Genomic DNA, 21,817 nt, shown 5'->3' with positions numbered 1-21,817 from the left:
CGAGAAAGTCACCAAAGAGGTTTGTGGTGCAGGGGGCTAGGGCATGCACAATAGGGACTCAGACTGAAGCGCTGGCATGTTCTGAGGCACCAGCACAGGAAACTGCACAGGTGAAGCATGAGGAGGCTGAGGTGCAAGGCAAATTCAGAGTGCCCATGCTTTCACAGAAGGGGAAGTTTTTTGTGCTAAAGCAAGCACAGGTCACTTCTGGAGCAGAAATAGGGAAGGCACAGAACACATGAGGTGTTCGCAAAAAGGACAAAGGTGTAGGTGGTGCAGTGGGATAGCTGGTTAGCTACAAGAGTTTTTTTTTAATTTTATTTTTATTGTTACTTAATATATCAAGATTCAGATATTCTGAACATACATATCAAGAAACAAAATCATCTTCTTTATACAAAACCAATCAGTGGTACAGACATACATTTGGTAATTGTAATACAACCTTGCTCATTCTCATTAAGTGTGTTTATCATACTGTTTCCTGATAAATTATACTGTGGTATAACTCTTTATCCTGAAATATTATTGTGTTCGTCTATTCACAATCTCTGTGTTAACATGTAACTAAAATTCAACATATTCTACTTCAATGAAATATTATTTATGAGCCCTGTCTTCTTATTTATCCTTGTACTTCATTCATACACTAGCTAATCTGTTCCGTTCTTTTATTCCATCTTTTATGCACAAAGTCTTCAAAGGGTTTTCATGACTCATTTTTATATTCCTCATTTCTTAATAAAGCAGTTTATCCATTGCTTTGATTTCTATGACCTTCTGTATCCAATCGTCTGTATTGGGTATTCTTTTCATTTTCCAGAATTTGGCCAGTAATATTCTGGCTGCCGTTATAAAGTACAGAACAATTTTCCAATATCTTTTCTCCGGCTCATTCCCTAAAAAGTTGGTCATATTAAGCAAGTATAGTTCTGGAGCCATGCTATAATTTACTCCTGTTATTTTCTGTATATTGTCATGTATTTTTTCCCCAAAACCCCTGACTTTAGGACAGGACCACCACACATGATAATAGCTTCCTTTTACTTTACCACATTTCCAACATTTGTCATTTTTGCTACTGTTAGGCATCTTGGATAGTCTGGATGGTGTCAGGTACCATCTATTTACGACTTTTAAACTGTTTTCTTTGAGATCTTGGGCAACAGTGAACTTAGCTGTTTTTTTCCATGAGTTTTCCCAACTTTCTAGCATTATCGGGTGTCCCACATCGTGTGCCCACCTTATCATATTAGAGGTTATTATATCAGATTCGAGCTCTCTTGATGCTAGAAGTTTATAGAATTTTGAGATTTTCCCCTTATCCGTATCCCAAAGGATTTTATCCAGTTCAGTTGGTTGTGGCTCTATTCCTTCCTTTAGTAGGTCCTCTTTAAATTTAGATTTAATTTGTAAGTACATAAACCATTGGACCTTGATTCCTTTACATTCTAGTTCCTCTCTGGATTTAATATCTATCTCCCCTCTTGTTGTTCTCTTAATTAGAACCTTATATCTTATCCAGCATTGTGATTTTTCCCATCTACTAAATAGAGCCTCCTGTGCTGATACCCAATATGGTATCTTGAAATAAAACATAGATCTTATTATTTCCCAAATCCGCAACAGGGGTTTCCTGATTGAGTGGTTAGCAAATTCCTTGTTAACTAAATCTTTACGATACCATAGGTATCCGTGCCAACCATATCTCAAGTTTGATGATTCAATATTTAGCAAGTTATTGTTCTCTAGCCTCACCCAATCCTGCAGCCATAATAGCACTGCTGCCCAGAAATAGTTTCATGTTTGGAAGAGCGCAACCCCCCTTTTCCTTTCGTTTCCTTAGTAACTGAGCTTTTAACCTTGCCTTTCCCCCTTTCCACAAGAATTTGCTAATTTCCTTTTCCCATGTCAAAATTATCTTATCATTATTAATTATGGGCAGATTTAAAAAGAGATACATTATTCTGGGGAGTACATTCATTTTAATAGTACTTATTCTTCCTAACAGCGACAGGTCCAGTTTATTCCATCTCTGCATATCCCTTGAAATCTGCTTCCATACAACTTTATAATTATTTTCAAATAGCTCTATGTTTTTATTTGATAGCCATATACCCAGGTACTTTGCCTTTTTTTTAACTTCAATTCCTGATATTATTGTCAATTTTTTTCCTCTTCTATTCTCATGTTCTTTGTAATCAATATGGTCTTGCTTTTGTTTATCTTAAATCCTGAGAAGAGACCAAATTCATTCATTTCCCCTAGAACGCGATCAACACATTTAGTTGGGTCTTCTAGTATTAGTAACATATCATCAGCATATGCCCGAAGTTTATATTCGACACCCTTTACCTTTGCTCCTGTAATTGTTTTATTTGCTCTAATAGAGTTATTCAAAATTTCTAAAGCCATAATAAAGAGCAGTGGTGATAGAGGGCAACCTTGTTTTGTGCCCTTCTCTACCTTAATGTAGTTTGTCTTTTGTCCATTTATTAATACTTGAATTTTTTGGTCATCATATAATTGGGCAATATTTGATAACCATCTACATCCAAACCCCATTCTTTTCAGACTTCAAACGTAAATTTCCATCGCAAATTGTCAAACGCCTTCTCGGCGTCTACCAGCATCAATGCCAATTTCTTATCATTATGTGTTGTATAGTGCTCTATTATATTCAAAATGATACGCATGTTAGATCTTACATGCCTCCCTGGCAAGAATCCATTTTGGTCTGCATGTATAGTGTCTTTCAATACATTTTTCAATCTATTTGCCAGAATTCCTGTGTAAATTTTGGAGTCTATATTTAAAAGTGCAATGGGTCTGTAGCTAGCGAGCTCAGTATTATCTTTACCCTCCTTAGGAATCAAAGTCACATTTGCCAGGTTCCATGTGTTGGGTACCCCATCCTCTGCTATGTTATTGAATACTTTCCCTAATTCCCTGGTAATCTCTCTTGCAAATGTTTTATAAAAGGCTGCCGTGAAGCCGTCTGGCCCAGGTGCTTTCCCTTCTTTCAAAGCCTTTATTCCTTTCAGTATTTCCTCCTCCTGTATCGGTTTTTCCAACTCCTCAATTTGTTCCTTTGTCAGTTGTATTATGTTATTTTTATTAAGATAGCTACTTAATTTTTCATCAAATTCCTCATCCTTATTATTCTTGTTTTCTTTAAATATGTTTGTGAAATACTCTTGAAATGCTTTTATTATCTCTTCCTGTTGAGTTATTATCTTTTGGCCTATCTTAATTTCATTAATCGTCCTTTTTTCAGTTTCTTTTTAAAATTTATACGCTAACCATCGTCCCGATTTGTTAGCTCCTTCAAAGTATTGTTGTTTGGTTCTCATTAACTTTGCTGCGATCTCTTCCGTATTTAGCTGCTGTATTCTATTTTTTAGTGCTACATATTGATTTTTCAAATTATTGCTATTCTTATGCATTCTCATTTTCTCCTCTAATATTTTTAATTTCTGCGTGTCTTTTTTAACTTTTTCATCTTTCTGTCTCTTAATTTCTGATCCCCTTTTAATTAATATCCCTCTTATCACTGATTTGAAGGTATCCCATACCGTCTTACTTTTCATTCCATTTGTGTTGTTTTCCTTAAAAAATTGTTTCATTTCCTCTTTCATACTTTCAACAAATTTAATGTCTTTGATCAGGTTCTCATTTAGTTTCCATGTTCCTCCCATTCTCCTACAACCAACATCTATTGTTAATTCTATCAGACTATGATCAGATAAAAGTCTAGGCGCTATTTCCATCCTTTTGAGTCTTGTTGTCAGTTTTTAGCTATAAAAAACATATCCAAACGGGATAGTGAGTTATGTGTCTCAGAATAGAACGTGTATCCTTTTTTCCCCTTGTAAAGATGTGTCCACACATCCGTTAATTCATGTTCCTCTAGCAACTCAAAAAATGTGCTAGGGAGTTTCCCTTGATTGTTTTGTATTTTCTTTTTAGATTCCCTATCCCTTTTGGGTTTCAAAACCCCATTAAAGTCTCCTACTAATATTAAGTTGTCAGTATTACATTCAATCAGTTCCCTGTTTAAATTGAGAAAGAATGTATCTTTTCTTTCCAGTGGTCCATAAATGCATACAATTTTGATTTTTTCATTACCCACCGCGACTTCTACCGCTACAAATCTTCCTTCAGTATCCTTAATTAATTTTGAGTCATATTTTCTATTTATGTAAATGGCAACCCCTCTTCTTCGCTTATTTTCATCAGATGAGTAATACAGACATCCTAATTTGGGGTTTCTCAAGAATTTTATTTCGTTGTTTCTAATCTTTGTTTCTTGCAAACAAATTATGTCATAGTTATTTTTTTCCAAATAATGGAAGATCTCTTTCCTCCTGTGATCCTTGTTTAATCCTCTCACGTTGAGAGAACAAATTTTTAATGTCATAATTAAGAAATTTTCTGTGTCGGCCGACAATCTTAACTAATCAGTACAGTTCTTCAGAATTTGAGTCCCTACTAATGTCCTGCACCGATGGGTCTAAGTCAATTAATGAAACTTCTTGCGCGTCTAATTCCTTATCTCCCTTGGTTTCTTGAATATGGCTGTTTTCTGAGAAGACTGATTCAACACTTCTTTTCTCCTTATCTTTCTTTTTTTTTTTCTTTAGCTTCCTTCTCTTCCTCTTTCTTTTTTCTAGCTATCAATTTCTTGTATATGTCTTTTGCTTTTTCTATTGAGTTAATTCTGTATCTTTTTTGACCATAAGTCAGCGAGATACCCTCTATTCTCTCCCATCTATACCTAATATTCAATCTTTGCAGTAATTGGGTTAGGAATCAATATTCCTGCCTTTTTTTCAGGATATTAGCTGGTATGTCTCTGAATACCTCTAACTCTTTATCGTCTATAACTATTCTTTCTTCATAGCTTAACTGACATAATTTCTCACGTATTCTTGAGTTAGTGTAGTGCTTCTCAACTATTTTCTGTCATGCCCCCCCCCCAGGAAGAAGAAAACATTTCGCGCGCCCCGTGCAACTGTAAATAGTATCATTTGTCTATAAAATGTCCCCCTTTACGGACCCTCGCGCCCCCCTTTATGGAGCCTCACGCCCCCCCTGGGGGGCCCGCCCCACTATTTGAGAAGCACTGAGTTAGTGAAACATAAAACAATATCTCTAGGCAGGTTCTTTTCCTTCGCAAAGGATGAGTTAATCCTAAATGCTTTTTCGATCTGTAAATCTAAAGTCTCATCCGGTATGTCCAAATAAATAGCTAGATCTGGAAGTATCCGTAAAATAAGATTTTCCTTTTCCTTTTCAGGAAGTCCTCTGATTTTCACACTTCTGTCCCTATATCTAATTTCCTGAATCAAAATATTTTGTCTATCTATTTCTCTTTCTTTTTCTATCCTTTCTGTTTTCCTGTCCAGTTCTTTAGTTCTAACTACGACTTCTACTTCTGCTCTTAGCCCTGTTACATCCTTATTCATCTCATCTATCTTTTTCGATAGCTCCCCAATTTCCTTATGTACATCCAGTTTTATTTCCTCTCTTGTATCTTTAAAGTCCCTTAATTCTTTCAGAATTGTCATAGCTATATCTGGCTTTTCAGATGTCTCTAATGAGCCCCTCCTAGAATTGAAGAAGACTCCGGTTTGCGTTGGTGCCTGCAATTGTGTCTGTGTTTTGGATCTAATACCTGCCGCCATTGCACCAGGACTATTCTATCATGGACCTTTAATTATATTTTTACAGACCCTTCTCTCTACTTCTTTTTATAAATCCAGCAAAGAAAAAACAAAAACAGAATTATATTCACAAGTTTAAATTTCTATGTCAACCATGAACATTACTTGTGTGTCCTTCTTTATATACAAAAGAGCATACTCTGTGTCCGGTACTTATTGGACCATACCACTGGTTGGTACTTTGAATCCAAGTAAATTAGCTGTCGATGTTAAAAAAAAGAAAGGGTTATTAGGCTACCGCTAGTAGCAGTCTATAATGGCAACAGCTGCCCTGCAACCTTCTTTCCTCTCACAGTCCTTGCCTCCTTTGAGAGGCTTAGGAAGGAAGAGAAACAATAGGTCCCCCTCAGGCCCACAAACCACCCCCCTTTTCTGGAGTAGAGACTCCGAAGCTGTTAGTCCGGTTTGCCACAATAGAGGAATGTAGAGCCGGGCGGCCCCCTATTCCAAACGCCCAGTACCCTTCTTGGACTGCGCCAGATGGACGGGGAGAAAGTAAGAGATTAGAGGCGTTTTTAAGGCCTCCAGCCACTCCTCTCCCGCCCTCGCCGCCTCTGGCTGCAAGTTGGGAGGGGGTAGGAGGCGATGTTGGGGCCTCCGGTGTCCTCCTCTCTCTCCTCTGCACCGCCGAAAAAAGAAGGGGTGGGGAGGCGTTTTTAAGGCCTCCAGGCGCTCCTCTCCCACCCTCGCCGCCTCTGGCTGCAAGTTGGGAGGGGGTAGGAGGTGATGTTGAGGCCTCCGGTGTCCTCCTCTCTCTCCTCCGCACTGCCGCGCCGCCGAAAAAAGAAGGGGTGGGGAGGCGTTTTTAAGGCCTCCAGCCGCTCCTCTCCCACCCTTGCCGCCTCTGGCTGCAAGTTCGGAGGGGGTAGGAGGCGATGTTGGGGCCTCCGGCGTCCTCCTCTCTCTCCTCCGCGCCGCCGCGCCGCCTAGCTACAAGAGTTTTAACATGCACACTTACACATACACCTCTACGCATTTGGAGGGGATTGTCAGGGATTTGAAGTTCAGCATCGTTCTTATATTTTGCTTTAAATGGCAAGATGGTAAGAAGCCTGTTTGATCATTATCGATTTGTGACATTAAAACAGGTTTTAACTGATCTGCTAAGATGGACGTAAATATTTTATAGTCAATATTAAGCAAGGCAATGGGCCTATAGTTTTCAACATTCATGTTATCTTTATCATCTTTCAGAATTAGAGTTATGTCATTCATAGTCCATGAGTCAGGGATTCCTTCCCCGAGGATCATATTTAAGGTGTTGTAAGAGGTGTTACCAATGCAGTAGATAGCTGTGAAGCCATCTGGTCCAGGTGATTTTTTCATTTTAAGATTTCTAATAGCTTTCCTAATTTCTCCTTCTGTGAACTCAGTATTTAGCCTGTTAACTTGTTCTTCCGGTATTTCTTTCTAAGTTTGTCAATATTATCTCTCATTATCTTGCTTTTTTCTTCTGTGTTTAGCTTTTCTATTAAGTTTCTTTTCCTATTTTGTTTAAGTTTTTGTGCCAGCCACTTCCCATTTTTATTAACGTGTTCAAAAACTCTTTGCTTACTTATTTTGAGGTTTTTTACCACTTCTCTAATTAATTCTGCTTTTAATTCTTTCTGAAGGGCTTTAATTTGGGATTTAATCTTCCTGGAGGTCAGTGTGTTTATTAACTCTTTTTCTTTCTGTTTTAAATCTTCTTTTATTTTCTTCTGTACTTCATTTTTAGTTTTCTTCACGTACGCTCCTCACCTTATTAGTAATCCGTGCACGAATGCTTTACTTGTATCCCAAATTACCTTATTTTTGGTTTCACTATTCAACATCTTTATCCATGACTTGGATGACAGAATTAGGGGCATATTTATCAAATTTGCAGGTGACACCAAATTAGGAAAAACTTGCATCTGTATTTGTGGAAACATTTACGTAGCTTTTCCCCTGTGTGATTTCTCTCTCTCTTCCCTCTCTCTCCATGTTTTACTGTGACCTATGGATTCATCCCTCACTGAAGCTCATTTCCTATTACAAGCATTCATACATTCTTCTCCCTGTCTGGATGTTTTAATACTATGTTATTTATTTCATGGATTCCCACCCTTCAAGTATTTGAATTGTTTCCCTTCTATGTGCTTTCTTGTTTTTTTTGCTTTGAAAGACTTTTTGTGGGTGTAATAACCTATGCAGAATAAGTGAAATACTTTTCATACTCTAAGCATATGAATGTTATTTTTCTGGATATGAATGTTTTTTAATACAGTGGAACCTCGCCATACGCGGGGGAACCGTTCCAGATCCCACCGCGTATGGCGATTTCCGTCTATGCTCGAGCCCCATTGTAAACAATGGTGCTCGTGCACGGAGGTGCGGGGGTGCAATGGGCGCACGCGCAGTGCAACAGACACATGCGCCCATTCAACTGAATGGGACGCGCCGCCCCTTCTGCCCCGCGCGCGCGCCGAGGCTTGAGCACGTATGCTCAAGGCCGCCTATGGCGCGCCTGCCTATGGCGAGGTTCCACTGTACTTTGTTATAGTCCCGAGACCCAACAAAATCAAATTTACAACATATAAATTAAAAGCACAAGGAACAATTAGTCAATTCGTACAAAGCCTATTTCATACATTTATTCCTAGTACAGAGGTCTCTGATCCTGACCACCTCAGACAAAAACCTGGCAACCATCAATGTCACACCGGGGATGTTATCTTCTAATAAGGGACATTGGCTCTCACCTGTGAGATGTCCATTTCCAGTAGATAAGAGTCCCACATCCTGTAGTTTGGGTTATGTTCCTCCCACTCACTCCAATAGGCAGGCAGAAAAAAGATCTTTTGGTGACCCTACATGGGTAGAGCTAACCCTGAAAGGCCAGTCGCAACAACAGCCGAATGCTCCAGAAAAAAACACACAATTAACTTGCATATCAGACTATAAGGAGCTAGACAGAGCCAGAGACAGCCAGTGAGCAATGTAAATTGCTTCCATAGAGTAGAACTATGTGGGCTATAAACCATTCCTACGCCAGCACCTCTGAGAGTGGACCAGGATGTGGGGCTCTTGTCTACTGGAAATGGACATATCACAAGTAAGAGCCAATGTCCCTTTTCCCAGTAGATAAGATCCCCACATCCTGCTCTTTGGGATTTACCATACCTAACCTAAACAGAGTGGGTGGTGCTGGCCTCTCAGTGACATATGTTTGAGCACCTCCCGCAAGATCCTGCTGCCAACAGCAGCCTCAGCCGAACCAAACTGACATGCTAGTGATGCCTAACAAATGTGTATGGTGGCTTCCATGTGGCCACTCTGATGGTCTCTGCTATAGAACCTATGATGGCTCGAGGTGCTCATGTACCTGCACTCTCTGGTATAGGTGACTTAGTCTGTGGTGGTGACCCCCAATGATTCATGGCAGGTAGTAATGGAGGGCCTGATCCCCCTGCTAGACGTGGAGGCTGATGCCTTCTTGCCCTTGGAATAAGGCTGAAAAGAGACAAAATGGGGCATAGAGGAACAAAAGTGTTGAGAAGGGAAGTTTCCATATCTTCTGGCCAATGACCCTCATGAACCCTGGCCCTAAAGGGGGGGGGCAGGTTTTGAGGAGAGAGTCATCGACAAAGCCGAGACCTTTCTCCAATCCTGGGAGCCCTTGCCATATTAAAATCTTTATTCACGCTTCCAAGGCATCAAGAAAAAAGAGAAAAGGAAACGGACTGGAGCGAAGATGATGCAGAGCAACAGCAAACACATCCTACTAGAGTGATAGGCAAGACAAGACTGGCCTTCTAGGGTTAGCTCCATCCACATGGGGTCACCAGAAGGCCTTTTTTTCCTGTCTGCCTATTGGAGTGAGTGGGAGGAACATAACCCAAACTACAGGATGTGGGGATCTTATCTACTGGGAAATGACTCTGACATAAAATGTTGATAATTTTACTGGTAGATTTGCCATTAATGGATTAATCATGTATCATCAAACCTCCTTGTAGAAACCATAAAACAAAAGAATGTGCTTCATGATTCTACTTCTGATGACTGCAGGAATATAATCTTGCAGTATGAGGAACAGCAGCAAACCTAACTCCCAACATTTCAGAAGGAAAGGCATTAAATCTGGCCTTGGTAAAGTCTACAATAATAAAAAGGCCTAACATATTGTTTAATCAATGTGCTTGATGAAAAGGATAAATTTAAATGGGCTCAATGGGCACAAAAGCAATATCCCACAGTCACTGCTTTACTTGTTCAAAAGCAGTGTCATAATCCTGAAGTAAAAGAGGGATGTTGACAGATCACTTGAAATAGAATTAGGGCAACAAGCTTTGACCAACTTTTTATGTAGTCATCATTCACAGATAGAAATATAAACTTGTACCCAATTTCAAAATATTAACCGTGCGCCAACATTTTAGTTTGCAATGCAAGCCCTTGCCATTAGAGGGCATTCCCCTGTTTCAAAAACTAAAACTCTATTAGGAATATGTCTGGGAATTTGAAAGAGAGCTAAAAAATTTAGCCTGAAGATTATTGAACGCCTGATGTGATTTCCCCCTGTTTCTCCATCCCAGGCATCTCTCCTGTATGAGTTGCTTCCTGACAGGTGAGGTGCATCTTCTGGGTGAATTGTTTCCCACACTCCAGGTAGTTAAATGGTTTTTCCCCTGTGTGAGTTGCTTGATGTCGAGTGAGGCTTGTCTTCCGAATAAAACCTTTTTCACACTTCAGGCATTTAAACGGCTTCTCTCCTGTGTGAGTTGCTAGATGATAAGTGAGCTGTGTCTTCCGAATAAAACCTTTTCCACACGTCAGGCATTTAAATGGTTTCTCTTCTGTGTGAGTTGCTAGATGATAAGTGAGCTGTGTCTTCAGAATAAAACCTTTTCCACACGTCATGCATTTAAATGGTTTCTCTTCTGTGTGAGTTGCTAGATGATAGGTGAGCTGTGTCTTCCGAATAAAACCTTTTCCACACTTCAGGCATTTAAATGGTTTCTCTCCTGTGTGAGTTGCTTGATGTCGAGCGAGGTCTGACTTCTGAATAAAACCTTTCCCACACTCCAGACATTTAAAGGGCTTCTCTCCTGTGTGAGTTGCTAGATGATAAGTGAGATCTGTCTTCCGAATAAAAGCTTTCCCACACTCCAGACATTTAAATGGCTTTTCTCCTGTGTGTGTTGCTTGATGATGAGTGAGGTTTATCTTCTGAGTAAAAGCTTTCCCACATTCCAGATATTTAAATGGCTTCTCTTCTGTGTGAATTCTTTGATGACAGGTCAGATTAGTCTTCCAAAGAAACGCTTTCCCACATTCCAGGCATTTAAACGGTTTGTCTCCTGTGTGCGTTGCTTGATGATGAGTGAGGTATGTCTTCTGAATAAAACCTTTCCCACACTCCAAGCATTTAAAGGGTTTTTCCTTTGTGTGCGTTGCTTGATGTCGAGTGAGGGTTGTCTTCCGATTAAAAGCTTTTCCGCACTCCAGACATTTAAAAGGTTTCTCTCCTGTGTGTGTTGCTTGATGATGAGTGAGGTTTATCTTCAGAGTAAAACCTTTCCCACACTCCAGACATTTAAATGGCTTCTCTCCTGTGTGCATTGTTTGATGATGAGTGAAGTTTATCTTCTGAGTAAAACCTTTCCCACATTCCAGACATTTAAATCGCTTCTCTCCTGTGTGAGTTGCTAGATGATAAGTGAGATCTGTCTTCCGAATAAAACCTTTTCCACACTTCAGGCATTTAAATGGTTTCTCTCCTGTGTGAGTTGCTTGATGTCGAGCGAGGTCTGACTTCTGAATAAAACCTTTCCCACACTCCAGACATTTAAAGGGCTTCTCTCCTGTGTGAGTTGCTAGATGATAAGTGAGATCTGTCTTCCGAATAAAAGCTTTCCCACACTCCAGACATTTAAATGGCTTTTCTCCTGTGTGTGTTGCTTGATGATGAGTGAGGTTTATCTTCTGAGTAAAAGCTTTCCCACACTCCAGACATTTAAATGGTTTCTCTCCTGTGTGTGTTGCTTGATGATGAGTGAGGTTTATCTTCTGAGTAAAAGCTTTCCCACACTCCAGACATTTAAATGGTTTCTCTCCTGTGTGTGTTGCTTGATGATGAGTGAGGTTTATCTTCTGAGTAAAAGCTTTCCCACACTCCAGACATTTAAATGGCTTCTCTCCTGTGTGTGCTGCTTGATGACGGATGAGGTGTGTTTTTCGAACGAAATGTTCTCCACACTCATGGCATTTAAATGGCTTCTCTCTTGTGTGAGTTGCTATATGATGAGTGAGATGTGTCTTCTGACTGAAACTTTTCAGACAATCCAAACATTTAAATGGTTTCTCACCTACGTGAGTTTTTTGATGACCAATGAGATGTTTTTTCCAAATGAAGCCCCTTCCAGTTCCAGAAATATTGCCTTTCTGATAAGGATGAGTGATCCTCCAATTCTTTTTAATATCAGTTTTTCTTTCCTTCTCATTTAACTGGTTGCACTGGTCTCTTTGCAACAATGCTTGGCATGTTTCTTCTTCATGCTCATTCAGTCGGCCATCATTGCCTGGAAGAAAGAGAAAGTACTGCTAAGACCTCAAGAAAGAAATGGAAGGCAACTGTGAATACCACTTAGAGCAGACAAGTCTAAAAACTCTGGTATCATATCTACTGGTAATCTCAGTTCAGTCCACTGCCCATCCTCTTAAACACAAGTCTCTTGGTTTCACTCTTCTGATGTTCCTTTCCCATTCTAACCCTCTGGGTAGGGAATGTCTGGGTTATTTCTGATCTCAATTAAGATGTTCCAGGAGAAGAGGGACCATCTCACAGACAGAGCAGATTGTGTTGGATGGCATTAATGTAGAATGAGTATTGTGCAGCAAGAGGGGGTTTTTTGTGTGTGTGTTTTTAGTCCCTCAAAACAAGGGTTCAATATCTAGCTGTTACACACATCATGTAATGCTGAAATACAGTCTGAGCATTGATGTAAAGAATAAACTTTAAAGCATCTATCTATGTAATTAAGGTGTAAATAATACCCAGCATATTAATGGCTTTATGACAACTTTGTCTGGAATTACAGCAGCTGGAGAAACTTTTCCAGATCATGTGAAACTTGGACTGTTTTTGGCAGGTCTTCTAAAATGCTTTACAAGTTACAGGAGATGTTTCTTTACAAGATGCTATTATACAAATTGTTGAATTTCAAAATAGGCAAAACTTGATGGAAAACAATATTACAAAAACAACAGACAGAATTTGGTACAGAGGATTTGAAAAAGACTTCCTTCTCTTGTAAATCACATAGAAGCAATGTTAACAAATCAAAGACTACAGCTGAGTTGCAAAAGCTGCTTTTATTACTATCATTGATGATTTCTGCAGATACACATATCTTCTCAGAGACAAGAGTCAAGCATTTCAAAAATTAAAGGAGTGCTTTAATTGAGTCTCTAAAAAAATTGGCTACAAACTAAAGAATTTGCGCACAGACAACAGAACTGAATTTGTCAATGCTGAATTTGATGAATTTTTGAAACATGGCATTGAGCATCAGACTATACAGGTTTCTTCTGCAGAGCAAAATGGCATGGTAGAGAGAAGGAACAGAACTCTCAAGGAGATGGTTTTGGAGGCTAATATGCCTAAGCACTGTTGGTCGGAAGCAATCATGGCTGTTACATACCTGTGCAACAGATTGCCAACTAAATCCAAAGATGTAACCCCATTCTACTTGTGGCATGGAGTTAAACTAAAATTATGCCAAGGGTTAATAGCTGATAAGAAATGTTTAGATGTGTGGTGGCCATGAGCAATTAGCAGCCAGCATGAGTTGCAGCTGTGCAGCATGGCAACACAAAGTGGATAAGATCATTCTACTGCCAGAGAGCAGGAAGCCTGTAATGTAAACATGTGTCTGCTTAGACAAGGCGACAGTTTTCTGGGTGGCACAGGAAACAGTTAACATCCATGAACGGAAGAGGCTGGGTTTTAGGACCACATGGCACTGAGTCTATATAAACTCAGAGGCTTCTGGGAGTGGGTGTTGGGTTTGTGAGTTGGAGTTGGATGTTAATTTTGTATTGGAGAGTAAAAGTCATGTTGGATAATTGGTTTGCACTTCCCCTTGTCTGTCGTTAATCATCAGAAGCCTGGTGAGAGCTAGACAGCTCCTGGCGACCTGTAATCCTTCATTCTGGAAGACAACCATACGCTGTTACCTTTGCTGCTGAGGGCTGAGAACACGCTTCCAGGATGCGTCAGTTTACTCTGCTATATCCTGACAAATTAAACCATCTGAAAGTTTTTGGAAGCAAAGCATTTACCTATATTCCCAAACAGAAAAAAGGCAAACTTGATTGCAGAAGTGAAGAGGGAGTTTTTGTTGAATTATGCTAGAAATAGTTACAGAATTCTAAATCCAAATGGATGCACAATAAAATTAGCCCAAATCTAATTAAAACCAAGATGTTTGTTAAGATTTCTTAGCAGAAGAAGAAGACACCCACCAGCAACCAAAACAAGTCGAGTTATGTAGTCCTTCAAAGACGGCAGGCGGCAACACTCAATTTCTGCGTCACAATAGCAAACCCAACCTTTTGCCAGCTTCAAAAGGAGCCGCTTTGTATAACTCCTTTTGGAGCCAGCTAAATGCCAGATCAGGGCTGCAGCACACAGTTGCTCAAAGTTACGGTGGTAAGTCGCTCCTTTGGGGCTGTCTGCTTCACCCCTCTGTCAATCAAAAATATTTTTCTGTTGTCTAAAGTCATATTACACCAACAATCTCCTGCAAACTATGTTGATATCACATCTTATTTACATTATACATCATAGAAAACACAAATACATAGTTTACATACCGTTACATTTTTTAGTATGTTCACTTCAGTGCAGTTTTCACTAAGCCAAGCATGGTCACCATTTCCTCATGCTTTTGTATAGGTAATGCACTTTGGTGAATAATCCAGTCATGTTTCTCTCAGATGCAAAGTGCTCAAGTCTTGTGACACTTTCATATATCATTTGTCTTGACGTTTGTATACCTGACACCTATGTACTTTGCCCTGCTCTTTACGTTCTCAGCCTCTGCCATAGCAATGCATGCCTGAGAATCTTCATACACCTTCATGCACTTCACACTTTTCTCCTAGGTCCTGCAACAACTATCTAAACTCACCAGCTAATTCTGACAGAGCTGCAAACTTCATCTCTGCTGTGGAAAGCACCACACTAGTCTGCTTCCTACACCTCCATGCTACTACATTATCAACATGTTTGTCTACCATTCCACTAACAGATTACCTGTCACCTTCCCCTGAAAAAGAGCTATCTGCACAACACTCCAGTTCAGCATCACTCTTTGCAATCTTAAAGCACATCTCCTGTGTACCCTTCACCATTTTAGTTGCCCTCCTTTGGACATGCTCCAGTTTCTCAACATGCTTTTTAAATTGTGGTGCCCAGAAATGGACACAATATTCCAGGTGGGGCCTGACCAGAGCAGAATAGAGTGGCACTATTACTTCCTTGGATCTAGACACTATACTTCTATTGATGCAGCCTAAAATCACATTGGCCTTGTTAGCTGCCGCATCACACTGTTGACTCATGTTCAATTTGTGGTCTACTTGAAAGGGATCTGAGAGTCCAAGAGTCTGGAAGTCATGTCCTATGAGGAACAACTAAGGGAGCTGGGGATGTTTAGCCTGGAGAAGAGAAGATTAAGAGGTGATATGATAGCCCTGTTTAAATACTTGAAGGGATGTCATTGAGGAGGGAGCTAGCTTGTTTTCTGTTGCTCCAGAGACTAGGACCCGGAGCAATGGATGCAAGCTACAGGAAAAGAGATTCCAGCTCAACATTAGGAGGAACCTCTTGACAGTAAGGGCTGTTCCACAGTGGAACCAACTCCCTCGGTGTGCAGTGGAGACTCCTTCCTTAGAGGTTTTTAAAAAGAGGCTGGATGGTCATCTATCGGGGATGCTTTGATTTGAATTTCCTGCATGGCAAGGGGTTGGACTGGATGGCCCTTGTGGTCTCTTCCAACTCCATGATTCTATGAAGACACTCCCTCAGAGAGTGGTGGAGTCTCCTTCCTTGGAGGTCTTTAAACTCAGGCTGAATGGCCATCTGTTGGGTATGCTTTGATTGAGAGTTCCTGCATGGCAGGGGGTTGGACTAGATGGCCGTTGTGGGGTCTTCCAACTGTATGATTCTATGATCTTAGAATATTAAGTAGACAAGGTGAGTTTTTGGTCGCCTATATTGAAGATATTGGCAGGTATTGCCAAACCTGGAAGGACAACATGAAGAACTTGGAGCAAGTGCTTGAGGGAATTAGGATGACTGGTCTTACAATCAAAGTTCCAAAATGTCATGTGGGAAAGACAGAAATTACGTATTTGTGATACATTGTAGGAAGCAACCACCTTAAACCTGAATTAGGATGACTGGTTTAAGGTGGGCACTGATGGTTTATTTATTTATTTGTTCTATTTTTAACCTGCCTTTCTCCCAAAGTGGGACCCAAGGTGGCTAACAACATATATAACTCACAGCAATTAAAATTGTACAATAAAATTGTCCAAAAATTTTTTACAAATATAGAATTTAAAACATACAAAGTTGAAATTAATCTAAAACCAAGCCTTCCAGATCTTTAAAGGCCTGTTTAAATAAAAATGTCTTTGCCTGCCTGCGAAAGGCCAACCGTGAGGGGCTGTGAGGCTTGGTGGGGTATTACAGGGCATGTATTCCAAATTTCACTACCTAGCTGTGCCACTGTCAGAGCTGACCAAAAAAAGTTACCATGTCAAGGTAAATTGGACAATTTCTTCTCAGGGAGCTTTTGTAGGTACAGTGGACCTGGACCTGGACCTGGACCTGGACTCTGTTCCAGACAACCCCCCTCCCCTCGGCATAAGGCAAATAACGCATAGGCTCGAGCACCATTCATTGTATTGCAGCGTGGCTTTAGTCTAAGATGAAAGTCGTGTATAATGCGTCCGCATATGGTGCAGGCTAACTGTACAGGTACAGATGGGCAGCATCATCCCGTCATGTTTGTGAGCAAAAAGTTGTTGCCCCAGGAGAAACATCTGGCCACAATGGAGGAGCGCTCAGCAATGGTCTGGGCTTTATAGAAATTGAAATCTTATCTATGGGAAGGTTTGTGTTATGAACAGACCATTCGCCCCTATGTTAGTTGAATCGCATTAAAGATAATAATGGGAAACTACTACAATGGAGTCTCTTTCTCCAAGATTTTGATTTCAATAGGCAACATATTTAAACTCAAGAAAATGTTGCAGCTGATGCACTCTCTAGGCAACCCAAAGAGGGAATGAAGATAAGTATTGATGTGTAATGAAAAATTTGGGAAGATTATTGAATCGTTAAAACTCTTCCCTCTTTGTTGAGATTTCTTTAGGAGACCTAAATCATTGCTGTACAGAGAATGATTTCCAAGGGGGGAGGTGTGAAGGAAACCCTTTGGAACATCTGCCTGGCAAGCAGCAATCAACTTGACAGGAATGGTTTGTAGACGAAACGTCCAACCTATTCCAGTGGAAGCATATGGGAAAGATAAGAACTCTGTGAAGAGAAAATCTGTCAGTTTAAAGAGGAGAGTCAGCAGAGAGAAACCTCAGAGAGAGGTTGAAGAGAGGTCTGAGCCACCAGCTTCAGATGGGAGGGGCTGGGATTGTGTGTAGTGATAGTAGATTCAGAGGAAATATTACCTGAAAGGGATACGATTTGTTATATAATAGGGCTAGTGATCCAAAACCTGATATAACTAAAGGGTTATTGAGTTAGAACTTGATAAAGACAACTTATTATTATTGGTATAACAAAGGTTACAGTTTGTTTTCATATAATCACTAATACTAATATTATCTCTGTGTTAAATTATTCAGAAACACACTGCCAACTACACCATCCTATTTGGACACTGAAATAAACACCGGGGTTCCAATACCTCTAAAAGAGACATTTAGGGTAATGTAACCTTTACTCACAGAAGGTCTCTAAATTAAATGACAAAAAAGGTTAACCAGGAAAGTCTGGTACTTGTAAATATGCAATTTATGGATATTCACAAGTACATGACTTTCCTGTTTAGTCTTTTTTGTTCCTAGACCTCAGATACAAAGAGGTGTCTGGTGATTGTAGGTAGGAGATAATGCTGAGGAAAAGACAGGAACAGGGCTTTTTATTAAGGTAAGACTGACAACTAGTTTAAGGAGGAATAAGATACTCTTCCTGCCTGTCATATCACTCTAAGTTGGAAATGACTTGAAGGCACAGGAAGAACAAAGAGACCCAGGAGAAAACCTTTTTGAGTTAAGTTTGGATTAATATCTCAGTAGAAGATGCACTGTAATGCTGATTCTCCATTGAAACTAACTAGCTCTTCCCTCCATACCAGGACTTGGTTTTCTTCTTCTCTTTCAAGGAAAGGCTGGGCAAGTGATGGCAGCCACTTCTTTCATGTCCTCCCTTCACTGAAACATTATGCCTTTCTATCTTTTGAGGATTCAATGAGAGCAAAGGGACTTAGATACCTAGTGGGACAAGAAAGCAAGGTGTGGCTGCTTTCTCCTTCTGCCTTCTCACTTGCCCTTAAAACAATCCATTTTTTTTATTTTAAGAGCGTCTGGATGGGGCCACAGCAGTAGTTGCAGAAGGCAGATCAGGCTCTTGGAGGCGATACTGCTAGTGAGACTCCCAACATCCCATTCAATGTTTAGGAGTCTCAGGGTTACTCTTCAGCACTTGTCAGCTGCTCAACCACAAGAAAGAGGGAGCCTTACCTAGAGAGGACAGGATCCGCAGATTCTCCGCCATCACTTCCTGATGAAGGACCCTTTGGTCCGGGTCTAGCAGGGTCCACTCCTCCTCCTTGAAATACACAGCCACCTCTTCAAAGGTCACCTGATGAAACAGAATCATATTGCTTCAGACTGCTCATGAAAACTGAACTGCTTACAGAATGCCAACCCTAGGCCCCTTAAAGTGTCATGTTTGATGGAAACAAAGAAGGGGAAAACAAGAGGACCGCCTCCTCCCGTACAATCCTCCCTGCGCTCTCCGGTCCTCTGGGAGGAACTTACTACAGCCTCTAAAATCTAGGCTTGCGGCGACCTCCCAGAGGGTGTTCTCTGCTGTCGCCCCCAAACTCTGGAACGACCTGCCGGATGAGATCCGTCAGATAACATCATTAGACAGCTTTAAAAAAGCGGTCAAGACGGATCTCTTCCGGCAGGCCTTTCCAGATTAACCATCCCGGCCCAGGTACCCTGATTCCCTCATTCCTCCCGTGGCCCCATCTTAGTGATGGTTGAGGATCAACAGAGGGATATCAGGGTTTTTAGTTTTTAATTGTTGTTTTTATGCATTGATATTGTGTTTTAATATGTTATACTGTTTAATACTGTCTTAAGGGGGGGAGGGATAAAGTGTTTTTAATTGTCATATTTTATATTTTACTGTTGTTAACCGCCCGGATTGGTTTGCCAGAGGGCGGTATACAAATAAATATTATTATTATTAAGATTCTGTGGGGACCAGAGAGCAGTCAAAGGAAGAGGAGCGGTTAGTCCACCCTTTTCTTGGCTCACTTGAGATCCTGTTCCCCACCTGGTCTAGTCTTGCAGAATCTGTTCGGAGTCCATCAGGATGAAGACATGCGCTTGTACATATAGATCCAGTTCTTATTCCACCTCCTGGGAGAACAGAGAAGGAAAGAGAATGTTGTTAAACCTTCTTTATTCTTCCTCCTTCAAGGCACTCCTATGTGTGTGCACAAAAAGAACTAGGAACTCACTGTAGAATCACAGTAATTCTGATGGGTAACAAATACCTGTTAATAAATATATGCAAAGCAAAGCAAGCATCCCATAGCAAATTAAACAGCCCCAAAACTGTTAACAAACTTGAAGGACCAAAACTGAGTTGAGAAGAGAACAGAGCGGAGTTGAAAGAAGTCCTGGTGCCTGGTTCTTCCCTGCATAGAGAAGAGAGAGGACTGAAGGTGGACTCTGGAGCTTTCTGATAATGAAGACATCATCCCAATAAAGCAGCCCTTCCATTCACCTTTTCTCCCTGATGAACATACATAGGTATACATCAGGTAACCAAGCAGATTTGTTTCTAGGCATTACTGTATAAATATGTGCATAAGTCAACCACATGTATAAATCGAGGGCAGGATTTGGGATATTTTGGTATGACCTGTGTGCAAGTTAAGCATAAAGCTTAGGGGCATGTAACAAACGACATAAAAGACTAAGCAAAGGAAAAAGATGCCTAAAAGCTTTAAAATTTCCAGCAGGCATAACTGTTCTTGCTCACCCTAAAGGCTGGCTGGATGAGGAAGGAACTACAGTAAATTTTGGCTGTATAATGTGGAGCAGATGGCTACGAAAATGTGCCCATGCCAAATTGCCTGTAAGGGCAAGATTTAAGATACAGTAATATCTCCTATCAAAAAAAGGAACAATCCCCTTCTCTAATCTCTTGGAGATCCTTTGAGGGGAAGAACTGAAGAGGCTACTAGCTTCTATGCTTCTTATGATTTCCATTTTGGTAGCCAGACATACAGATCGCTGCACTTTTAAAATATACAAGGGGAGCTCGTGAAGCTAGCTTATCTCCCTTTTCTTTGTTTTGCTGGTCACACAGGATCAATAAGAGAACCTGGTGAAAGCTGCCATTTAGCTTGCTTTCTGGAGGCAAGTTTGCACCACTATAATAGGACAGGCTAGTAAAGAATTCCACTCATTCCCACATCAAACTTTATTGCATTGTTTTCTGCAGACATGCTAACTTTACTAGATATTGAAAGTCTATAGTTCTCCTTCAATATCCTCTCAGTGGCAATGTTGCTTTAAAAACCTAGTTACACAGAGGACTAGAAGAAAAAGGCAGGCTGGATAGGCATAAAAAGTCCATTTAAAATATACTTCAGTCAAAGACTTTGTTAACTTAGACATGCTTCTAATTTTAAAGTGCTGGTTGGGCTATATAAAATGGTTCAAGTGCTGTAAGCCATAAAGCCCAGATATTTCAGACGTACGTCAAGCAGGAAACTAGACTCTTAATCCTTACTTATTGAGGAGGACCTTCCTTCTCTGTCCTGCATGATCCACTTGGGATGGTGCCCTTGACTGGATTCAGAAGGATACTTCTTTATCTCAGGCATTTCTTCTGCAAACAACTCCTGCAGCAGAGAAGAATTATGAAAAGAAAAGAGGACAAGGTGTTATGGTACGTCATCTTTACTTTAGATGCTTTCCAGAAAAAAGCTGGTATGGGATGCCTAGCTTTATATGATGACAATGATGATTTCATTCATTTGTATCCTTTTGGGAGGGGACAGGGTTTGACAGGGGTTTACAGTAACTAGGACAAGTACGAAAAAACACAAATATAAATATATACACAAATAATATTTTAAAAATAATGTAATGAACTGAAACTATCTAAAGAGAATATAAGACAAGAATTAAACAATAGAAAAGCACCACATTAAAGTGATTTCAGTAAATTTGCAGAAGGCAAGGTACTCAGTCTAACCTCCCCAGAAAAGGCGATCCAGATCCCATGGGCAGCCGATGAAAGTGCTCTATCCCTCGTTCCCATAAGATATGATCATGAGGACAGTGGAACACACGCATGTGGGAGAATATACTAAAAGCCTGAACCAAAGCCAGGAGAGCTTACCAGCAATGGGTCTTAAACTGTGGGGTGGTGCCTAATTGGGGCTTAAGACTTGAGGCCCTGATCCTTCCTCCTCCTCCTCTTCCCAAACTTTTTTATGGGTGAAATTTAAACATACCTCAAGTTAAATATTGCATTTACTTAAATAAAGCTGTTCAAATTTGAACAATATTATTTCCTTATGTAAAATTAATGCATGAAAATACATGAATGTGAGAATGAAAATGCACATGCTAAATAAGCCAAATATTTTTATTGATATGCTACAGGGGGAGGGGGGGAAATCTAAAGATAGATGTAAAGAGGGGTCACAAGGGCAAAAGGTTTAGGTACCAGTGCTGTACAAAACATAACTAGAGTCATGAATTGTGGCTGGAACTGAACCAAT

At 40.3% G+C, this 21,817-nt stretch overlaps 2 pseudogenes across 1 annotated transcript in view; both read right to left on the bottom strand.

Moving 5' to 3' along the window:
- Positions 1-455: 455 nt before the first annotated feature.
- Positions 456-6,314, bottom strand: LOC149320645 (uncharacterized; annotated as a pseudogene).
- A 1,928-nt stretch (positions 6,315-8,242) lies between these two features.
- The window catches only part of LOC149320644 (uncharacterized), a 42,815-nt pseudogene continuing 29,240 nt past the window's right edge, over positions 8,243-21,817 (bottom strand). Inside the window, exons 8-11 of the transcript XR_016278100.1 lie at positions 20,818-20,929; positions 19,348-19,433; positions 18,522-18,642; positions 8,243-12,271 (exon numbers count right to left, since the gene is read on the bottom strand). The product of XR_016278100.1 is annotated as an uncharacterized LOC149320644 (transcript). The remainder of the gene's footprint in view (positions 12,272-18,521; positions 18,643-19,347; positions 19,434-20,817; positions 20,930-21,817) is intronic.

This window comes from Sceloporus occidentalis, unplaced genomic scaffold (genome assembly GCF_023333645.1).
Source record: "Sceloporus occidentalis isolate IW3139 unplaced genomic scaffold, rSceOcc1.0.p SCAF_1, whole genome shotgun sequence".
In the NCBI taxonomy this organism is placed as follows: Eukaryota; Metazoa; Chordata; class Lepidosauria; order Squamata; family Phrynosomatidae; genus Sceloporus; species Sceloporus occidentalis.
Note: the sequence above shows the minus strand (reverse complement) of the source record. Positions and strands in the feature narration are given on the sequence as shown.